Source organism: Grus americana, chromosome Z (assembly GCF_028858705.1).
Source record: "Grus americana isolate bGruAme1 chromosome Z, bGruAme1.mat, whole genome shotgun sequence".
NCBI lineage: Eukaryota > Metazoa > Chordata > Aves > Gruiformes > Gruidae > Grus > Grus americana.
In genome coordinates this window covers 45,796,134-45,815,696 of record NC_072891.1, presented here as the reverse complement: position 1 = coordinate 45,815,696, position 19,563 = coordinate 45,796,134, and positions in this window count along the sequence as shown.

Genomic DNA, 19,563 nt, shown 5'->3' with positions numbered 1-19,563 from the left:
GGTGTAGCTGGGCACATTCCTCACCCCACAAGGTTTCTTGCAGGGAGCTTTTATTAGCTTATTAGAGAAATCATGGCCCTCCCTGTTATCTGTCAGCCAAAATCCTGAGGTATCTCTATCATCCACACTCCTCTTCCACCTTTAACCTCTTGCAATTGTAAATGTTCATTAACTTGACACAGAGTGTAGCTCCTGTTCCAAGTGCTCAGCGTAGTGACAGGGCAGTTGTTCCCTCTCTCCGGGCTGTATGAGCACCGAGGAATTTTTCACCCACAGGGCAATTGGTTGTGGCACATTCAGCATATCTGAACAAGTGTTAACTGGAATAACTGTGTCACCCTTCTGTCAGTTCAAGGGAGTACGGTTAGGGCAGAAAAAGTAAGGGCACACTTCATTTTAGAGAACCCAGGTGCTTTATTACCAGTAAAAAATGGTTTAAAATCACGGTTAGAAAGATGTATTGCCTAGCTCTTGAGAATATTTACATGTCATAGAGTTATTTGAACTACTTGACTGAAAAGCTTTCAGCCATAGCAGGGTGCACAATGACTGGCCTTAAAGTTATGCCCTCAGGTAACTCTTTTGCTTTCTTTCTTCTCTGTGTAACATCAGAAACTACCATTGCTACAGATAAGTAACTTACACCATCTGAAAAACAGAAGTAATTGCTTTACACATTTTTAACCTGGATGTTCTGGGGATGATGTCAGCTAAAGTCAAGTTTGAATTAAAATGAGGGCAAAGGGTGCATGGGAGCTGGGGTCAGGCCAGTCACTTCTGTGACGTCCACTTCCAGTTCTGAAACAAAATTGTCACAGTCCAGTTAAGACACCAGTCAGAAAGTGAAATTGGGGAAACCTAAGCTGAAATGAATTAGACTTATATTTGGCCATCATGGCCAGACTAACACTGTCTGGACCATTACAGTACCTGACCAAAAACCAGAAACTTCTGAAATCTCTTTAAAGATATAGAGGGTACACACCACGAGGCATCCTGTGGTTTTACCTGCATGACCATGGAGAGGACATGAGGAAGTGGGATGGAAAACCTACCTCAGTCCTACGGGCCCGTGAGCTGCAAGACAAAAGAGTCATAAAAAGGGATTCTCCCAGGAAAAAGGCCTCTCTGGCAGACATGTATCCACTGTTACGTTTCCACTCCTTTTTGCCTACATACTTATTAACTTGTTGCAAAGTATATGAAGTCTTTACCAGTTTCAGGGACAAGCACAGTACCGGTAAAGTGGCTCCCTGTGATTCTAGCTGTTCCCACAGCAGAAAATTGGAGTAGAAAAAATATTCTCTTTGTGGGGAAGCATCATTCACTTGCAAAAGTAAGAGAAAATTTCACGCTGCTTTCTTTCAGAACATCTTCCCCTTGTGGGACTGATGGGGATACCCTCCGCTTGTTAGATCATGGACCTCTCTTCTAGTGTTTCCATTTGCTACAAGCTGTCTGTCAGTAGACTGAGGCAGAGAAAAGGAAATAGCTCTGTGCTAGCTCTTCAGGTTACCAATTAAGAAGGTCTCCCCTTTGCATTTTGGCTGGTTGTTTAGAAAATCTTCTCCCTCTGAAAGCAAAAAGTATCATCTTGGGATCAGCATATCCTTAAAAAGAGATTCTGCTTTTATTTTCTTCTGACACATGGCTGCAAAAAAGGTCTGTATTTGGTTATTTTTTTAATACTATGTGACACGTCCCAGTAGGTCCCAGCTCAAAACCAGCATTTCCCCTCCACCCCATCCCATTTAGCTGTAATGAAGCAATTGTTCAGACTAAAAGATGACGACAGGACACCTGTGAAAATACAAGATCATAAATACCATGATGTCATTGTAAATCTCCAGGAGTTAAATAAAATTAAGAAAATTACAGCGTCTTTATTTCACACCATGCATTGCCCACAAGGCAATCTTGAGAGCGTGGGTGTTGAGGCAGTAAGAAGCTCAGCACATGCACTGGAGAAAGCCAAAACCCCTGCCAGTAGGGCTGAGTTGTATGTCATTGCTATACCACCACACAGTCTCTGAAGTCCAGGTTCCCATTAAGTTCAGTAGACTTTGGATGTGGTCCTAAATGCACAATCTAGAACAACATCTCATATATATGCTACATTTTCCCTCTGAGTCAGAGGTTTTGTAAACCTGCAAATGGCTGCAAGCAGCTCTTAGGCCAAGACAGTCATGATACCAGAGCCATGCTTGTTTTCTTTCGGCTTTTGAGCAATGGGATCCAAACCCCAAATCCAAGCATCACTTAGTCTAGGAGCTTCTTCCTGCCCTGTGGAAATCACCTGGAGACCTGGGAGCCACACTTAAGCTTTATGCTCCTTCACTGCTTCTCAAACCCAGGCTCTAAGCATTGCAGCAGAAACTGGAGGCATTCAGGGCCAGGATTTCAAAGGGCAAGGGCTGTGTTTGTGCACACAATATTTGAATGCACACTGGTTGCATGCTTAATCCCCCTCACGTGCAGGAGAAAAGGGGTGGATTTGCATTTGTAAGATAGCTGTGGCATGCCCCAGAGCTCGTTTGGCTAAGGCTGCCATCTCCCACTTTGTGTGCGCCTGCGGTTTGCATTTGTCCATTTTGCTGACAGCGTGGAGGAGTGTGCAGCCCCAGGAGGGATAAATTAGACTTTAATCTTTGACAGCCTGCCCTCATGCCTTTTCTAGCCATCTGTGCACTTCCTACTCTGGCATTGCCCCTGCACCATGGCTTCTGCCAAGCCTTCAGTGCTTTCAGCCATGCCTGATACTCCAGTGGTGAGGTTCATTTCTTTGTGCCCACGTGTACCCTGGAAGGTCTCTCAGTCTTTCCTCTCTCCTACTCCAAGGACCTGAAGCTGAAGGAGAAAATCCGTCCTGATCACAAGCACAGAGGGCTCAATTTTCTGCAGGTATGGTTTGAATAAATGACGTCATGCCTCAGGGCATTTTTCAACATGAGATTCATGCAGGTGCTTTCACCATAGAAGTGAACCACACTCTGCTGAATAAATGAGGTTGCAAAAGAAATAATTAACATAAGAGGAGGGAAGGAGAAGACAGTATACTTGAACCATTTGCTTTGTCTTTGCTTGGGACAATTCCACTGACTTTGTGCCTTTTGTGGCTTCATACTGTATGGCTTTCATGTAAATCTTTCTACTTCATTCCCTGCAGAGACATTCACATACTGGTTCATAGGTCCCCTGCTCTTTTCTCAGCAAAGACAGAGTGTGCATCAGCCCCAGAGTTTCTCTTTCATTCTGCTGCCAGGGAGCTCTGAAAAGAAGGTTAGCAAACCCTGCGAACCCATCATCAGTTGCATTAGCCCACAGGGAGGGACGTTGCAATGAGTGATATCTGAGGGTGGAAGATATTTATCTCCACGGCAGCACAAAGTTTACAAATATACCAACTGTAGCACAATCATTCTTCTTCTGGCTGAAGGAAGTGCACTGTACTTTGAGGATAACTGATAGACTGTCAGACTTGTGGTCTTTAAAGGGTTAAAAAGGCCAGAGGCAGTGTGAGAAAGCTTTTTTTCCACAACATTTCTAACAAGCTGAACAAAATCCAGGCCTTGTTTAATGAGCACATATTTTATACAAATAAGCTCAAACGAGCTTACCCATCTCTAATTAAACTAGAAAGGAAGCATTTGTCCTAATTGGACTGCATAACTGAAGAATTAATTGTGTGGCTGCTTAGAATTGCAATCTTACGGCCCAATTCACAGAAAATACCTTCATGGTAGGACATACTATATACAAGTTTACTCATGTCTTTTTACCAACACATAAGACCATGTGTGATTTTGATGCTTTGGTTTTGTTTTTTAAAGAAAGACTGTTCACGCAGACATACATGGGCCCTAGTGGAGGTTAAATACAGTATTTCAATATTCTAATTAGGCCATGAGAGAATAGTTCTCCATCACTGTAATTAGGTACTCAGTTAATTCCTACAGTGAATATGCCATGCTAACTTATTTACAAATATCAAAAGGGTGACTATTCCATTGGCTTGGCTAGATCTGCAGAAACAAAAAGCATGGCATGGGAATTCATATTTCCTTCCAGTAAGGTCTGGCACTGGGCATGGCATTGCAAGAAGCTCGGGAGCTGTTGGAGTAACATCTGCTATATGCAGAGGGTGCTTATTAAAACAGAGTAGGAACATTGCTAAACACCTTCTCCCTGTGAACCTTGCAAGTCTCTCCTGCTCTATTTACCAACCGGAGCAAGTTTCGACGACTGACCATGCTGTACAGCCAACTCTGCTGTGAGAGAGGAATGACACGCACCCCACCCCGAGCGTTGCCGGTGGGACTGTCAGTGCAGCTCCCACTCCAAGATCTCTGCTGATGATACACGAGACAGAGCGCTGCACGGCTGTCAGACACAAGCTGGGGCATGCGGCAGGTTGGCAGTTATAGGAATCTCACTTTGGCTCATAAACTAAATACCTTCTATAGGACCCCCACCTGAAACCTTGCTTCTCTCTGGCAAAGCTCCTGTGACTTCAGTTTAGTGCTTCTAAAGTAGTGTTTTCAAAGTAGCATAAGTGATTTAGGTGCACGGCTGTCTTTTGAACTTTGCTGTGAACAAGATGTTGAATTCCTTTAAAACGCCATGAAATTCCCGGACATGCTATTGAGAAACAGTAGTTGTGAAAACACCACCCTTAACATTTCACATGCTCTAGCACTAGCAACAATATAGGACTAATGTTAATTTGTCTTGCCAGGGACTGAGTATAATGTAGGTCAAGACTTGAAGATTTGGCTACATATGAATGTGAACAATGGAGAATAAACTATGACTCATCCAGTGATAAGTTTTGCAGGCTCCTTCTGATTGTTCTGTTTGCAAGGAGAGTGCTGCTGTTCTGCAGCATAGGCAGTAAATATGTGTTATATTAACTGCTCAACTTCTGATTCCATTTGATCTTTCAACACATAGGAAGTTTATTTGTTAAACTCATTTCTTCTTCCTGTATCAGGTTTTCATTTAAAAGTTCCAAAAGCGCCTATCTGTCTTTTCCTTATTTAGAACTTTTTATTGCTTGAGTCATGCCTGTTTTCATTTATTTTCCAAGTTGTACATGAAGTGGACAGAAAACCAGAGGATCTTCCTAAATTAGACCCAGTAAATACAAATTCAGACCTGAATATGACACAAGACAAAATGAAAGGCCTTCAGAAAAACTAATCTGTATCATACAGTCACTGATGCAAATCTTGGCGGACCAAGTTTAGCCTGGAAATGCACAGAACCTGGTAGAATTTTTCCTTCTGGCTTCAGAGCAAACCCTCACCCTCAATCAAAAGTTGTACCAGATATGTGAAAGCTATGTGTGCACTGTTCCACACATCCTAAATTGAAGCAAAAGAACATGAACTACAAGCACTAGAACAAGAGCTAAAAGCCTACTTCTCATGGGTGAAGTTCTGCTCTTAGAACGGTAGGGTGCCACTTCTAAACCACTGGCACCAAGACTTTCTGCACTTCTGGGTCCATGTTGAGAAGAAGGCTGGGTCCACAGCAGCCATCCATCTTGTGGTCAGGTTTCCCTAGCTGGGACCTGACTTTTAACACATGCCACCAAGAGCGTCTGCCATGATGTTGGGATATAACTAGAGGTAGCAGCCTGTCCACTCCTCATTTAAAGGGAGTATTTATAATGAATCTCCAATGAGTGTGTAAAACAGTCATTCTTCAGATTTAGTTACTAAATCTTAAAGTTCAACCACCTCAGCTAAGGTTCTGTGGTCTTTAATGAGCTAACACTTGTGTTGGCATTTTAGAGAGGGAAAGAATACAGTTTTTGACCTTCCTTGCTTCTCTATGGTTCAGTCAGAATGATTCGTGCCCCGGATTTTAAATAGGTGCAGAAAGAGAATGACTGCACCTCCTTGTTGCAGGTAAAGCAGTACAAAACTTCAAATTTACTTTCTAATTTTTTGGGGTTTTTTAAATTAAATTCTGAAGCAGTTGAGAAAAAAACACTTGTAGGATGTGTGGACAGTGCTGTCAAGGGCCTGTGGAGGATTACAGTGGTGTTTTTAATCTGTACAACTGCCAGTGGTATGTGACCACAATAATGGAAAAAGAAGTCCCCATGTAAAGTATCAGCTGAATCTTTTATATCCTGTATAAAAGAGCTGAATGGTTGCAGTCCAGTCAGTAACTTAAATGAAAAGTGCACTTCTTTGGTCTTCAGTGGGAAATAGGTTGCGCTGCCAAATCCTTGACACATAATTTGGCGCAGTTGGCCAGTCTGCTGCAGGGAGAGGAGACTGGAGCAGTCCAGAGACCAGATTGACTCACAGCGATAGGGAAGACAATTACTCTCTTGAGAAAAGTCTGGTCTTTGCCTGGCAGCAAGTTTGTACTATCTGAGTCCTGTCAGTAGAGGAAATAATACTTTACCGAGTTCAGGGGAATATATGTTAAGAACTTCTGGTTTTATCCATGGGAGAGATTCAATGCAGTACCAGGTACTAGGCAAAGGGGTACTTCTTAACCACCACTCTTCATGAATACCGCATCCTCAGGCAACCATCAGTGTTTTTAATTTAGTCTCTTCAAATTATTGTGTAGCATTACTCATTGCTTTCCCAATGCAGTCTGTATATCTTGGCCTGTAGTCCATCTATCTCACCACAGGAATGAAGAGTTAAAATCTGCCGTCACTCACAGTGGTGTAAATGCTGAGAAAGTACTTGAGGCCAGTGGAGTCATACTGGATTTATGCAGATGTAAGTGACAGCAGAATTATTAAGTGTCTGTCTAATACCAGCAAAATTCTATGTCATTTTATGATTCGGGCTCCAGTTCTCAGTTCTTTGCATTGGACAAGTTAAAACAATATTTGACACATTCTTAAACAGCAGGGTATAATTTATTACAATCCCATTACAAAAGCATCACAAGAGAAAGAAATCAATTAATTAGACTGGGAGGGCATAAAGAGCCACTGATAAGATACACAGAGCCAAAAAGGAAAAGGAAAAAAACCTCCCAAGGTCAAATACAGGAAGGTCTTGCCTCTTCATGAAACTCATCTTTCTTTTTCAGTTGACAAATGATCATAAATTCGGCAGTGTTGAAGAAGCACCTGCCTCTCTCCAGGTCTTGGGACAGAGGCAGTGTGCACCGACTCTCTAAGGCTGCCTGAAGGTAAAGCAGGCCCAGACTATTTTTGGAGTGGTATATTGACACTGATTTATGTCTGGTATGACAGATACGGCAGAGAAGATAGACTTCTTGTTAAAAGAAGGCTCCTATGGAACAGCATGTTCTGTGTAACCCTCTCCTGCAAGAGAGCTTGGGGATACAGTGGGTGCAATCAAAACGCAGCTGCAGGCAACATATGTAATCAGTGAAGACATGTTGAGCATGGGCCGATCTCAGGAAAGCTGTAGGTGATATTTTTTCTGCATATAGATGAGGTCTGCCAGTGATAACTTGTGTCTTGCACCAATTTCCAGTTCAGAAATTGTATGCTCAGAAATTTTTCAGAAATCATAGATTGTTCCTGGAACAGCACCTTCCTTCTCATAAAGGGCCGCTTAAAATTATGGCTGTGGGGACAAAAAAACCTAAAAAATTTCTTCACATAGTTTGTGCTTTTCTGCCACAATGAGAACATGAGTTCACCATGCAAGACTTTCTGGAGGCAATGTAAATCATCCAAGCTGTGCTGACAGCATTATGACTGTGCCATTCTCCCACCAATGGAGCATTGCCTGCATCTCTCTAGAAAATCAGATCTTCTCAGTTTGGTGCTGCAGCTAGCACATAAACCTGGAAATGAGGAATCATGTCATTGTGTGCATCCCCTCATCTAGGCATATCTTGAAAAGGTGACTGAAGAAAGGACTCCGAGGTGGCTCAGAAAGCCATCAGCCCCTAACACACACGGTAAATGCTGTTTCTTGTCATTTGCATCTCCCTGGTTTTCTTTTACTCATGTGAATCTGTACAGTATTTCCAAACATCAAAACATTGTGCAGCTCTAAGTAATAGAGACAAAGTCTCCAATTGTTCAGCTTAATGGCATGAGCCCATTGCTCAGTTGTCTGTTGCCAACTTGCCTCCTTTGCTGTGATGAAGTTTTCAAGAAAGATCTTGCAACAACATGTCAACAGGGCAGCCTTTTTCCTGTGGAGTTTAATTTGAAAGTCTTTGTTTGGTTTGGTGATGTCCCAGTCACAGAAAACCTTCACAACAAAGCTTATACTTGGTTAGTATTTCAGATTGCACTATTGGAAAAGGGTAGCGTACAAACTGGAAAAGATCAAAATCCAAAGGAAACAGGGTACAGTCAAATGGGTCAAGAAAAAGAAAACATCAGCAGAAATTAAGTTCGACTTCTTGTTGAGACAAAGCCTAAAATTACTTTAACTTTTAAGTAATATCTTTCATCAGCCTAACTGTGAAACACTCAAAAACACCTATAGGTGCTTTAAAATACCTTTTGGGGAGTAGCAGAAAAATTAAAGCTGTTGTCTCAGCCTAGTTTCCTGTGAATGTGATATTCAGACAATAACATTCTGTGAGCGAGGGTGCATAAATACATATTAACAAAATAAGTGAATGGGCAGAGAAGGTAGACTTTATCAATGCCTCGAGATGCGGAACCTTTCAGGGGTGCTTCTTGGAAGCTCACCTTCAGGACACAAAGTCAGAAGAAAGCCCCCTGTAGTAGTTATTTTCTTCTTTTGCTAAAATCAAAATTAGAAGAAAGGGTTAATTTTATTTTGATTAAGCTGCATGATGCAACTACTTGAACCAAAACATTAAGTATGTCCTTTATTCTGCAAGGGTTACCTTCTAATTTGTATTTCTATCATGTGGTACACACATCCAGAAAAAAAATCAACATCTGAGTCCTCTCCTAGGGGGCCAACATGTCATCTCCCATTCTCCAGCTATGTCAGTTGAAATGGATAGGTGGGATAACAGTAAAAGATGCTGCAGCAGACTCTGCTTTATGAGACAAAACAAATACTATGTTCATGGCCAAATTCGGAATTCCTTGGTGTCTCTATCCTTAAGAGGTGGAGACCCATTTATTTGTTCCTGGTTGATATAAGATGATGCGAACTACTTTGGAAACTATGGCAGCAAACACACCAACTTGTGGTCTGTTGCTCTAGAAAAACTATAAAAATCATGCAACAACGTGATCACTGAGAGAAGACAAAAAGTGTGGATACAAGAAATCAAAAGATGATAAGGCAAAGTTTAGGAGCTGTCTCACTGCCTACAGAGATAGTCACAGAGTAGCTACAGAGATTATAAGGTTTGAGTTTCTATTTCTTAACTTGCCTTTGACAGTAGAAATTTAGACTACTTGAACTCTCATCCTAGGAAGAAAGAAGATCATCAAATTAAATGGAGATTCAGGTCAGTTCTGTTCCACAAGCTTGCCAAAGGGAAAAGACTTCTTCAGTATGCCCCATAATTTGACAAAGTGGTATTGTCCCAACACCCTTTGCAGAAATAGCTACAAATCATAGAATCTCTTGCAATAAATAAAATTGTGTAAAAGCCAAATGTCTCCAACACAGACATTGGCAATTCTTCTTAGTAGTAATGACATCATTACAAATAATTACAGATTGATGAAGCTTTATTTGATTAGCAGAGTAAGAATCTCTGTTAAGAGATCTGTTAAGATACCAGTTTTGCCTGGTATCATTAAAAGAAACATTTTTCTAAATGTTTCTACACTTATCTTGCTCTGAAACTTTAGTGCTGTGCATGTAGGACCACTTAAATAGAAATTCCTCAATTTATATACAAATTAACAAGAAAATTCTGTAATTAGTTGCAGTAGGAAAAAGGTGTCTTCAGATTGTTATGTTGGATTTTTAAGACCTCAGCTAAGAAGAGTGACTTTGACTCTTTCCTACCTGCACTGTAGAAAACAATTTTTGTGGATCCATTGTTACATCAAGAATCAAGCACGATAATAAAAGTGGAACTGAGATTTTACTTAATCTCATTTTCAGCAAGGTATTGCAATGGTGCCTTTTCTTTCCTACTCTATCTTCTTTACTCCCCACCACATCACCCTGAAGTGATCTTTCCCTTCTCCTGTTCCTCCTTATGCTCCTCTTCATTTTCTTTTCATCATCAAAGTCCCCTTCTACTTTTTTTTTCTTTTTGGGGAAAAAAAAAAAAATCTTTCTCTTCCATGGTGTGCTTCTGGCCTTTCTCCTTTGGTCTTTATTTGTTCTGTTATCTACCAAAATTTACTAATTTACCATTTGTAAAGGACTGCCAGCCGAGCAGGCAGATGAGTATGCCTTTGGCTCCTGCTTCTTTCTCCTTGGCATGGGAGAAGAGCTGGAGTGGATGAGACAGCAGCTACAGGGTGATGCCATATGGGTGGTATAGCTTCCTTTGCCATTGTGAGAAACAAATGCCAGGCAGCGAAGGACCTCAAGCAGGCAGAGTAACATTGCACTCTGCCACCACGATCTTTGGAAAAGAGTCCTACACTGACAGAGTTTCTGGGGAAATTAGGCAGGACTCCTACCTTTGGTGCGCTGTTTGCTCTTTTACACTTTGTGAAGCTCATGGCAAGAAGTAGGGACACCAACACCAGGAATGCCAGCTCATCTCCCCACCTTTCTCCTGAGGCCTTCCTGTGCTTTTGCCAGAACCTGACTCATTAATGATCCATTTGATAGGTAGCCCTAAAGCCAGAATCCCATGGAAATGCCACATATCTGATTGGCTGTCCTGCTCGCTTGTATAAGCAGATTTTTAACAGTAAGGCTTTCCGTTCCAAGGCAGTCACTGCTTACCCTGAAAAACATGGCCATACAAGCCAGATCTGAATTATCTTATTTTATCAAATATACACACTAAAATCAATGGAGCTACTGGTCTGCCGAAGCCTTCTTGATGAGAATGAGGGTTGTACTTCTTTCAGCCTAACTCCCCATGATGGTGCTTGCTATGGCAAGGTACTCACAGGAATGCTGTGAAGGTCCACCTAGCCCACTCCTCCGTCTCTGACAGTGGCCAATCACCATTGCTCAAGAAAGACAGTAAGGGCAAGGCAAGCACCTGCAGTGCAGGGGTGCTGCAGTTCAGCTCCTAACATGGTGTCTTTGTGCTTAAAAGAAGATATAAAATTTGGACCCAGTGAAGACAATGTACTCTCTAACTAACACGTGACAATTTATAGTGTGGTGCCCGCGGGCCATGTCCTAGTACTTCCATACAATGGAGCTGATTCACGGGGACTTCTGCTGCAAGAGTTAAGATTATGCTGTGGGACTGATGCATCAGGTTAGCTGTGTGCCACCGTGGAGACACAAACCCTCAGTGAAAATGGAACAGTAGTGCCCGTATTTCAACAACTTCTAATTTAGATGTTGACACTGTAATTGTTCTTTGAAAGATTGAAAGTATATCCTTAAATTCAGCAATGTCAAACAAAGCAAAGCACAAATCCTTTGATGCTTAGTGAATACGTGGGGCCAAATGTAGCTTCCAGCCAGATTCTTTTTAACTTTACTGTCCTCAGTAGGTTTACACAAGTTAGACTGAAAACAAAACTGTCTCTCAAATGCTGATCTGTAATAAAACTCTAGTCGATGTGTACCTACATTGACAATGCATATGTTGGTTGAAATTTTTTCTCCAATGTCTCTGGTTGTAGGAATATTTTACCTATTGACTCTTTTACAGGTCAAACATCCATGTGATTATTTTTGAAAGCCCTAGGTAGTACTGGTAAATCAAAAGTTCAAGCTGAACCTTTGTAGGAAAATACCAACATTAGCATCCTTCACCTTTCTTCAGAAGTCCTGCTAACATCAATAGTATCTCCATCTACAGAGTGTTTCAAGATGACAGCTCAAGGAATACCCCAGGTGACGACAGATAATAGAAAGTGGGAAGGAGCACACTGCAGCCTTTTTTTTTTCCCTGTCCGCTCTCTGAAATACTTCGGAGCACATCCGAAATAATTAAGGTGGATAGAGCACATCTTGTTTCCTAAAAAGGTTTTAACATTTGTGAGGATTGTTGTTTCTTCTTGAGAGACTGCTACCTGTGTCACAGGTCTGATGGAACCCTGTCAGTGTAAGGTTACTTACACAGGCTGAATCAGTATTTATGTTGCTGGCAGTCATCTGCTTCAGTACTTTTTCTGCAACCAAATAAGATTAAAAAGACAATGGAGTGGAGTGAACCTCTGGTAGTTTATCCAGTGACGTTTCATTGTATATTCTGTCAGAGACAAAAAGGGATGAATGGGAGGAACTGCTAACGCTGCATACTTTCAGGCAACCAATAAATGAGTCAATTAACTAGTTGTGCCTGCAGTAATTTCTCTAGAAGGTTTAGTTGCCAAAGTTTATAGCAATCACAGAATGGAAGGAACAAAACCAAGCAGAATGTTTATATTGTAACTCACAGAGAGCAGAGAGCTAAGTTTTCACATACATATATTTGCAAATGCATTTGGAGCTGTTTTCCATTTTGAAACATGTTTGTAGCACAAAATATGCATTTTGAACAATGCCAATGCTAATTTCTCACTGAATTTTGTTTTTGACATTGAGAGTTTCTGGGCTGACTATTAGCAGCCAGGATGAGCAGTCATACTGAGTTCTCTTATCCTGAGTTGCAATGGCTGCTGTGGGTTTTCTCCACTGGGGATGTGTCTGTGTCATTAGCTGATGTGTGCCATTCCTGTGATGTATGCAGAATGTTGAGGCAGGTATAGACATTCTTAGAGGGCTGTTATAATTTAGGTGCACCTTAGCAAACATCAAGGACAGTGGGAGAGGATGCTGCTTGGCTGGATTTGCCCTCACTCTGGCTGACATCCAGAGCAAAACTGAAGACCAACACCTTTTCAATATGAGGCAAAAGTGTTTGTCTCCTGGAAGAAAAGCATATTGGAATGCCCATGACAATGCCATAAAGAATAAAGAAATGTCACTACACTCATACACCATAATGACAGTTTTAACCATGAGGTGCGATGAAAACGTCTCCCCTTAGCCCATGATAAACGCTGCATCAAGAGATGTGTGTGCCTTCAAGAAAAGAGGTTAAGGAATTTTCTTCTTTATGCATAGTTCTTCTCATCTAGCCACAACTTCTCTTCATAGCTGCAGCAAAGAAAGAAGATAATGGAATTTTGTCAACAGCTTAAACTCACAGACTTGTAGGTCAAAGCCAGAAGGGCCAAATATAGGCTAGCCTAGTCTGACCTCCTATGAAACACATGCCAGAAGAAGGCAGCCAGGACCTATGGGCTACAGTTCCCTTCCCTCCCCATCTCTGCTCCCCTAGAACAACCAATACAGTGACTTTATACTGCTGTTAGCACATTACTGTGAAAATGATGCATTACTCTGCAAATGGCAAATCATACTTGCCTACAATGGCCTAGGTCTGTACCCCAAAGAACTGTTCTGGAAGAGCTGCTACAGATCAAATTGTACTACAGATCAAATATATATATTTATATATATTTATTAAGGAAAGAATCCCCTCCCACATCACAAGGGAATGAGACTGCAGTGATTGCCCTATGGACAATGGGGTTAATAAAAATCACCTTGTTGCACAGCTGTTTAAATCCCAGTGACATTGTCAGAGAAGGAGCTCTGCCTTCCAGGTGTCACTGGAAGGAGTATGGCACCTCTGTACCTTGGGGGCCAAGGTACAGATGTGCCCTCCCAGTTTCTGATTCCCCAGACTAAAAAGAGTTAAATCAAAAGAGTAAATTCAGTCATAAATCAGAACAGTAAATTCAGGCAGTACCTCACAGGAGAAAACAGACTTCAACAAGCATTCACTGGCTGAAGATCCTGACTTTGCAACAACGGCTAACACCCATACATTAATCAATTAACCAATGTTTCTACAGCGCAGCTTCTCTCACAAACTACAGATCTTCCACCCATATCCCTCATTTGCTTACATTGGCCATCCTTGCTTGCAGTTATATACTCCTGTGAGTACATAACCTCCTGTCTTTCCCTCATAGTTTGTTTCCAAGCAAGCGAAAAAGCCTCCCTCTTAATTTTTGATCATGGCTGTTTCTACCTGACTTGCTTCTGTCCCCAATATTTTTGCTGTTCATAACTCCAACTTTGATTTAGCAATAGAAATAAGTTACAGGCTTTATGCTTTGATAGGTTAGGTTGTAATGTTTAGGATCTAGGTAGATCTTCAGCCAGCCCCTCAGATTGTGATTAGAGTGCTGGAAAGGATTGGGAGGACTCTGTGGCTGTTTCAGGCTCACCAGCTTCTGTAGCGAGGAGGACCTCAGGGATTTATCAATGAATCTAAAGTACTTCAGGGTTCCTTAGTTAATAAAATCTAAAATAAAATATCAGTTATCGTCATTATAATTATACAGTTACGCAAGTTAATTCAATCTGATTAGAAACAGCCCTGTGAAGAAACCACGTTTTACCTCTTTTTAAATGGTTACAGTGGAACCACTTCTCAAAGCTTCTATCTGGGGAGAAAAGAAAAAAAAAAAGCTACAACCAAAGAAAAACACTGGTTCAGACTTTCAACTTGCTCCCCTGGGTGATGTGGGGAAGCAGTGAAGAGAGAGAAAAGGTTCTTGCCTCTCACCTTTTCCCCATTTATTAAACTCTAATATTGCTAGCTACAAGGGGGACTAAATAAAAACCAGGCATATATTATCTGTGGTTTTTTACATTAGATCAGCTGAAAACCGTCCTCCTTTACTAGGAAGTGTCTGTATTTGCCAACAATTCTTTGTGTCTGACTCATTTCCTTATTACCTCTCTCCCCTCCTCTGTTTTCCCTTAAGGGATTGACTTTCCCCCACCTCAAACAAAAAGAATTTCTTTGGCATATGAAGGTCAAGGACAGATTTTCTAATGTCTGCCTGCCTGCGTGCCTATCTCTCTCTCCCTCTCTCTCATATCTGTCTACTTTTCTGAGGCATTTATTCTTGTAGGTTCCTGGAGTGCATAAAACAGGCTTTGCTCCATATTAGTGCAATTTCTTTTTTTTAAAGAAGATGAACCCAGATGTGCCACTTAAGATTTCCACAGAGTTAGTGCTGTGACAAAGACGCCTACCTGCACTCTGCAAACCTGACTCAGTAGCCATACAGTAACACAAAGCAATGCACGTAACAGCAGGAAGGATTTATTTTAAGACCTCTCTCAGCTCTCAAGCAGTCTTCGTCCTTGGTGAATAGTTTGAAGGGGCAAAAGCAGTTCCAATGTGCTGTTCTCTCTCAGCTCCAACAATACAGCATGACCAAGAGAAAGGTAGCATGTCCATTGCTCTCTATTTTGATGATGCCCACTTGGAATCTTGGAGGATGTTCTTTGTGCATTAAGTGGGTACTGAAAGAGTTTAACACTGCCCTTTTATTGCTTTTTTTTTTTTTTCAGTTTCTTGTTTGGTTGAGCTTTTTTTTTTTTTCCACAGGAGACAAATATACAGCATATGAAATACAGAAGGTAGAACACAGCAGAAAACCTGCCTCAAGAATGCTTTGAGCCTTGTGGTTTTACAATTTAACCAGTAAGGGAACGAAGGGTGGAACACAAAAACTGCACCCTTACTGCTAGCTAAAGAAATAGATGCCAAGGCAATTAGTCAATCCAGAACAAGGAAAAGCCAAGAGCAGTGCTTTTTCAGCAAGCAAGCAACCTTTCACTTCTTCAAATCCCATTACTCAGTAGTGGCTTTTTGTTTCCACTCTGACAGAACATTTTCTCTCTCCATGTTTTTTTCTCATTTACATTTTCATTTACTAAATAATCTACAAATAATTTATTTTTTCTGCAACTTTCAGACTGATTTATCTGCACTGTGTGTCATCTCAGAGATAAATTTGGTAGAGAAAATGGTTGATGAGGCTAGGATTGAAAATGACACAGTTGTAGAGCAGAAAAGTGACCACGGAAGATCTCTGGAATTGCTATATGCTACAACAGACCACAAGGCTACAAGCACCTTTCATCTTTTATAACCAGAGCTCAAAAAGAAGAAAAAGCTCAAAAGTGAGTAGTGATTTGGGATATTCAACCTCAGACATTGTAATGGAGCCTGGCCTTTAGGGAACACTAAACCTTCTTCCTGAAGGTCAGATGGCCTTTCAGCATCTCAAGCTGGGAATCAAAAATGGAGGCATTAGCCATCATTAATCACTTTTCAAAACTGAACTCTTGGTGTGCAGGGTAGAAGCCTAAAAACATGCCTTTTTCCAGCCTCTGGCCATGCAAATGTTATTGGCCAGGACAGTGAGTGAACCAGTTGAAATGCTAAGTAAACTTTACAGCATTTGTAGAAAAAGATACTGAAATTATAGACTATAAGTCTTCTCATAACAAAGTCCAATATAAGAGTAATGCTTATTCAGTTGGGAACAGTAAACATGACTACTACCAAAACACACCTCCTGCCAGTACTAAGCTATGCAGGGTTTTATTTATTACTCCTAGAGGGTTATTCACACCATCAAATTTGGACATCTCACTTAGGTATGATTCAGAGGAATTCAACATTACGTTCCTTACAGAGTCAACAGAGAGAGATGCAGGCACTTCCCAGGCACAGGGTAATTCTGTGTAATTAGGTCAGATGTATAATGCAGCATAAAGTAGACTGTTTCCATGCTCCCTGCAAGGGCCTTGATGGCCTTGCTAATTCTATGATAGAGACATGAAACTCCCTAGCTACCCTAGGTGGGATTCCCTTGGGGTGACAGAGGTCCAGTGGTTTCCATTTCTCCTTTCCTTGCCACCGCAGTCTCATCAGCCCATCAAACCCCATCCTTTCATTTACTGCTGTGGCCACTCTGCACTTTGCTCCCCTCCCATGATAATCACCAGCCTCTAGGTGAGAGTGGGAATTGCGGAGAGGGTGGCAGTGGTGGGCGGTGGCACAGGGAGGGACAGGCACATGCATTAAGGATGCAGACAGCCATGCATAGGTGTGATGAATGTTGTAGATGCAAACTGCAGCTGCTTCTGATACATCCTTCAACCTCCTTGACCAGCAGCCTTGGCTTTCCCTTCTTCCCTGTTTTGCTGTAGCTGCCAGCTCCTGAAATGCTTTTTAAGCATTGATAAACTCTGCAGGTAAAGCTAGAGGAGTAGCCTATACAGTGATGGTCTGCTGTGACCAGTGTGTAAGCTGAATCAAATGTCTCTGTATGGCATTAAAGCACGCTGCAGGCACAATCCCTCCATGCATTCTGAACATTTTGATAAGCCTGGTAGCAGGAACTGCTCAGGAAATGTCTGCTCCTCCATGGAAAATTTAGAAAAAATTAGCGAAGAGGAGTTTCAACGTCAAAAAAGTAACGTCTCCACAGACCAAGTGCAACTATTATTCTTGACACAGACTGAAGAAATAAGGTGAAGAAACAGACCATGAAGTACCATAATGAAAATTACAGATGTCTTGGCCAATCCAGAATGCCTCATTCTCAGAGCTGAAGTTGAGAGTACCTGAAAGTGCACAAATGCTGTAGTTGTAAAAACAGTAATTGCAAAAGCAAAAACTGCCTGGCTAAAGGAGGAACTCCAGCTCTCAGAGGGCCTGGGAAAGTTAACACTACATTTTGTAGACTGCTATACCTTTAAAATTGTTAATGTAAGTTCAGCAAAAGATATTGCCAGAGGCATGACCAATTTTAAATGCTGTATTTGCATTCACTATGTTTTAAAATAACAGTCCGGTTAAATTAGTCCCATTTGGACAACATCTGCTCTTTCACAGTTCCCCGGACTCTACTCTATCAGAAATGAATGTGAATGGAAGATTTTGAAGTTGCCTTAGTCTCCAGAAAAACCATTTTACCCCACTTTAAATAAGATATATGATAATAATGCTTTGCAAGTGTAATTTTAGGTTGTAAAGGTTTAGAGGGTTTTCTTTTCTTATGACTATTGCACCATGTGGTCTGGATATAAAACTGGCTTTGGTTACCAATAGCATTAAGCTGGAAAACAAAGCTCCACGTGACTCAACAATGCTTGAAAATTATTTAATTGTGGCCCACAATAAAATTTTACAATTAAAGAAATATAGCATATTTTCTTAAGCTGAGCTCCCTTTCTATAAAGCATCAGTAAAGGAGAAGCACTGGAAGGTGTTTATGAGCATGGTGGGCCAAATGTCCCCGTTCAGGGTAGGGCAGAGGCTGCCATGAGTGGCAGCACTGCCCTGGGAGAGCTGGGCGCTGATGGGGTCCCACCGCTCCTGAGATGCACTGACACCCTCCCAGCCCATCGCAATGGGACAGCCGGAGTGCGGTGGTGGTGGTGAGAGCTGCGTAATCATGGAAAGGCAAAGAAGTCACAAGGAGATGGTTCGTGGAGGCCTGCGAGGCAGGTGAAGTGCCTGCTCCTCTCATGCGGTTGTCTCACCCTCAGTTTCTTGGTGTTTAAATATGATGAAGACTCTATTGCCTGTGTGGCTCGGTTATGCTGTGCTCACCTCCATGCAGAGCAGCACCTCTGCCCCTCCAGCATGTCAGGAAAAGCTACAGTTGGGCTTTTCCTCTGGAAAACATTATTTTAGAAAAGGTTGGGTACAGCATAGTTGAACGCCCTGTAAATTCAAATCATAAATGTCTCTGCAGACACAGATCCATGAGTTCCATGCTTCTTGGTTTTCTTGTTCATGACCCAGCAAATGCATCACCAATTATTGGCAATTGTGGTAACAGCTCTGGGAGCTATCTTCTTGACTTGAACTGAAGAAAATTCAGCAAAACTTCAGACAAGCACAGACCAAATACCATCCTTTCAATGTTATGAAGTCTTGTAACCTCATTTAAAACAAGGAATTCGGAGTAAGTGAAATATAAGGAGAGAGGATCTTTCCTCATCTTCAAGATCAGTCTTGAAGTCTTTTGCGCTCTGTCCCTCTGCACAGTTGCTTGTTGTATCATCACCTTGGCAAAAGTTACACATGAAACCAGGATCATTTGAAGCAAAAGAGAGTTGTGCTTTTATATCCACAGACATGGAGTTCAACCTTGCAGAGAACTTGGACACACACCACATCGTGCATGTGTGTGTGGAGAACAGAGTGCCAGAAAAGGAAATAAAAATCACCAAGAAGTGCTGGGAGAGTACTTTTGCTCATACAGCTGATAATTTTAGATGATAGTCATTTTGGCTCTCCCTTCAAAGTCTCCAGCAACAGCAAATTGAAATCAAAACAGGAAAAAGAAAGGAAGATTAAAGAAAGAAATATTAATGATAGATTGAAAAATGAAACACACAAAACAATTTAATCCATGACTGAAGACAAAATGATTGCCAAGTAATATTTTAGTCAATCAGTATGTCTCCCTGCCTTTTACACAAAGGCCAGTGATTAAAGTCAGTCAGTCCTACTTAGATGTAGTAAATTTTCTATTTCAGAGGAGAAAGAGACAATGAATAACTCCAAGACACGTATTTCCTGAAGATTCAAATGCCTTGCATCAATCTTAATTTCCACTAAGAAAACAAAGAACATAATTTACAGAGAGAAACTTTGGATCACGTACATGAAGGTTTCAAAGCCTTGAATGCG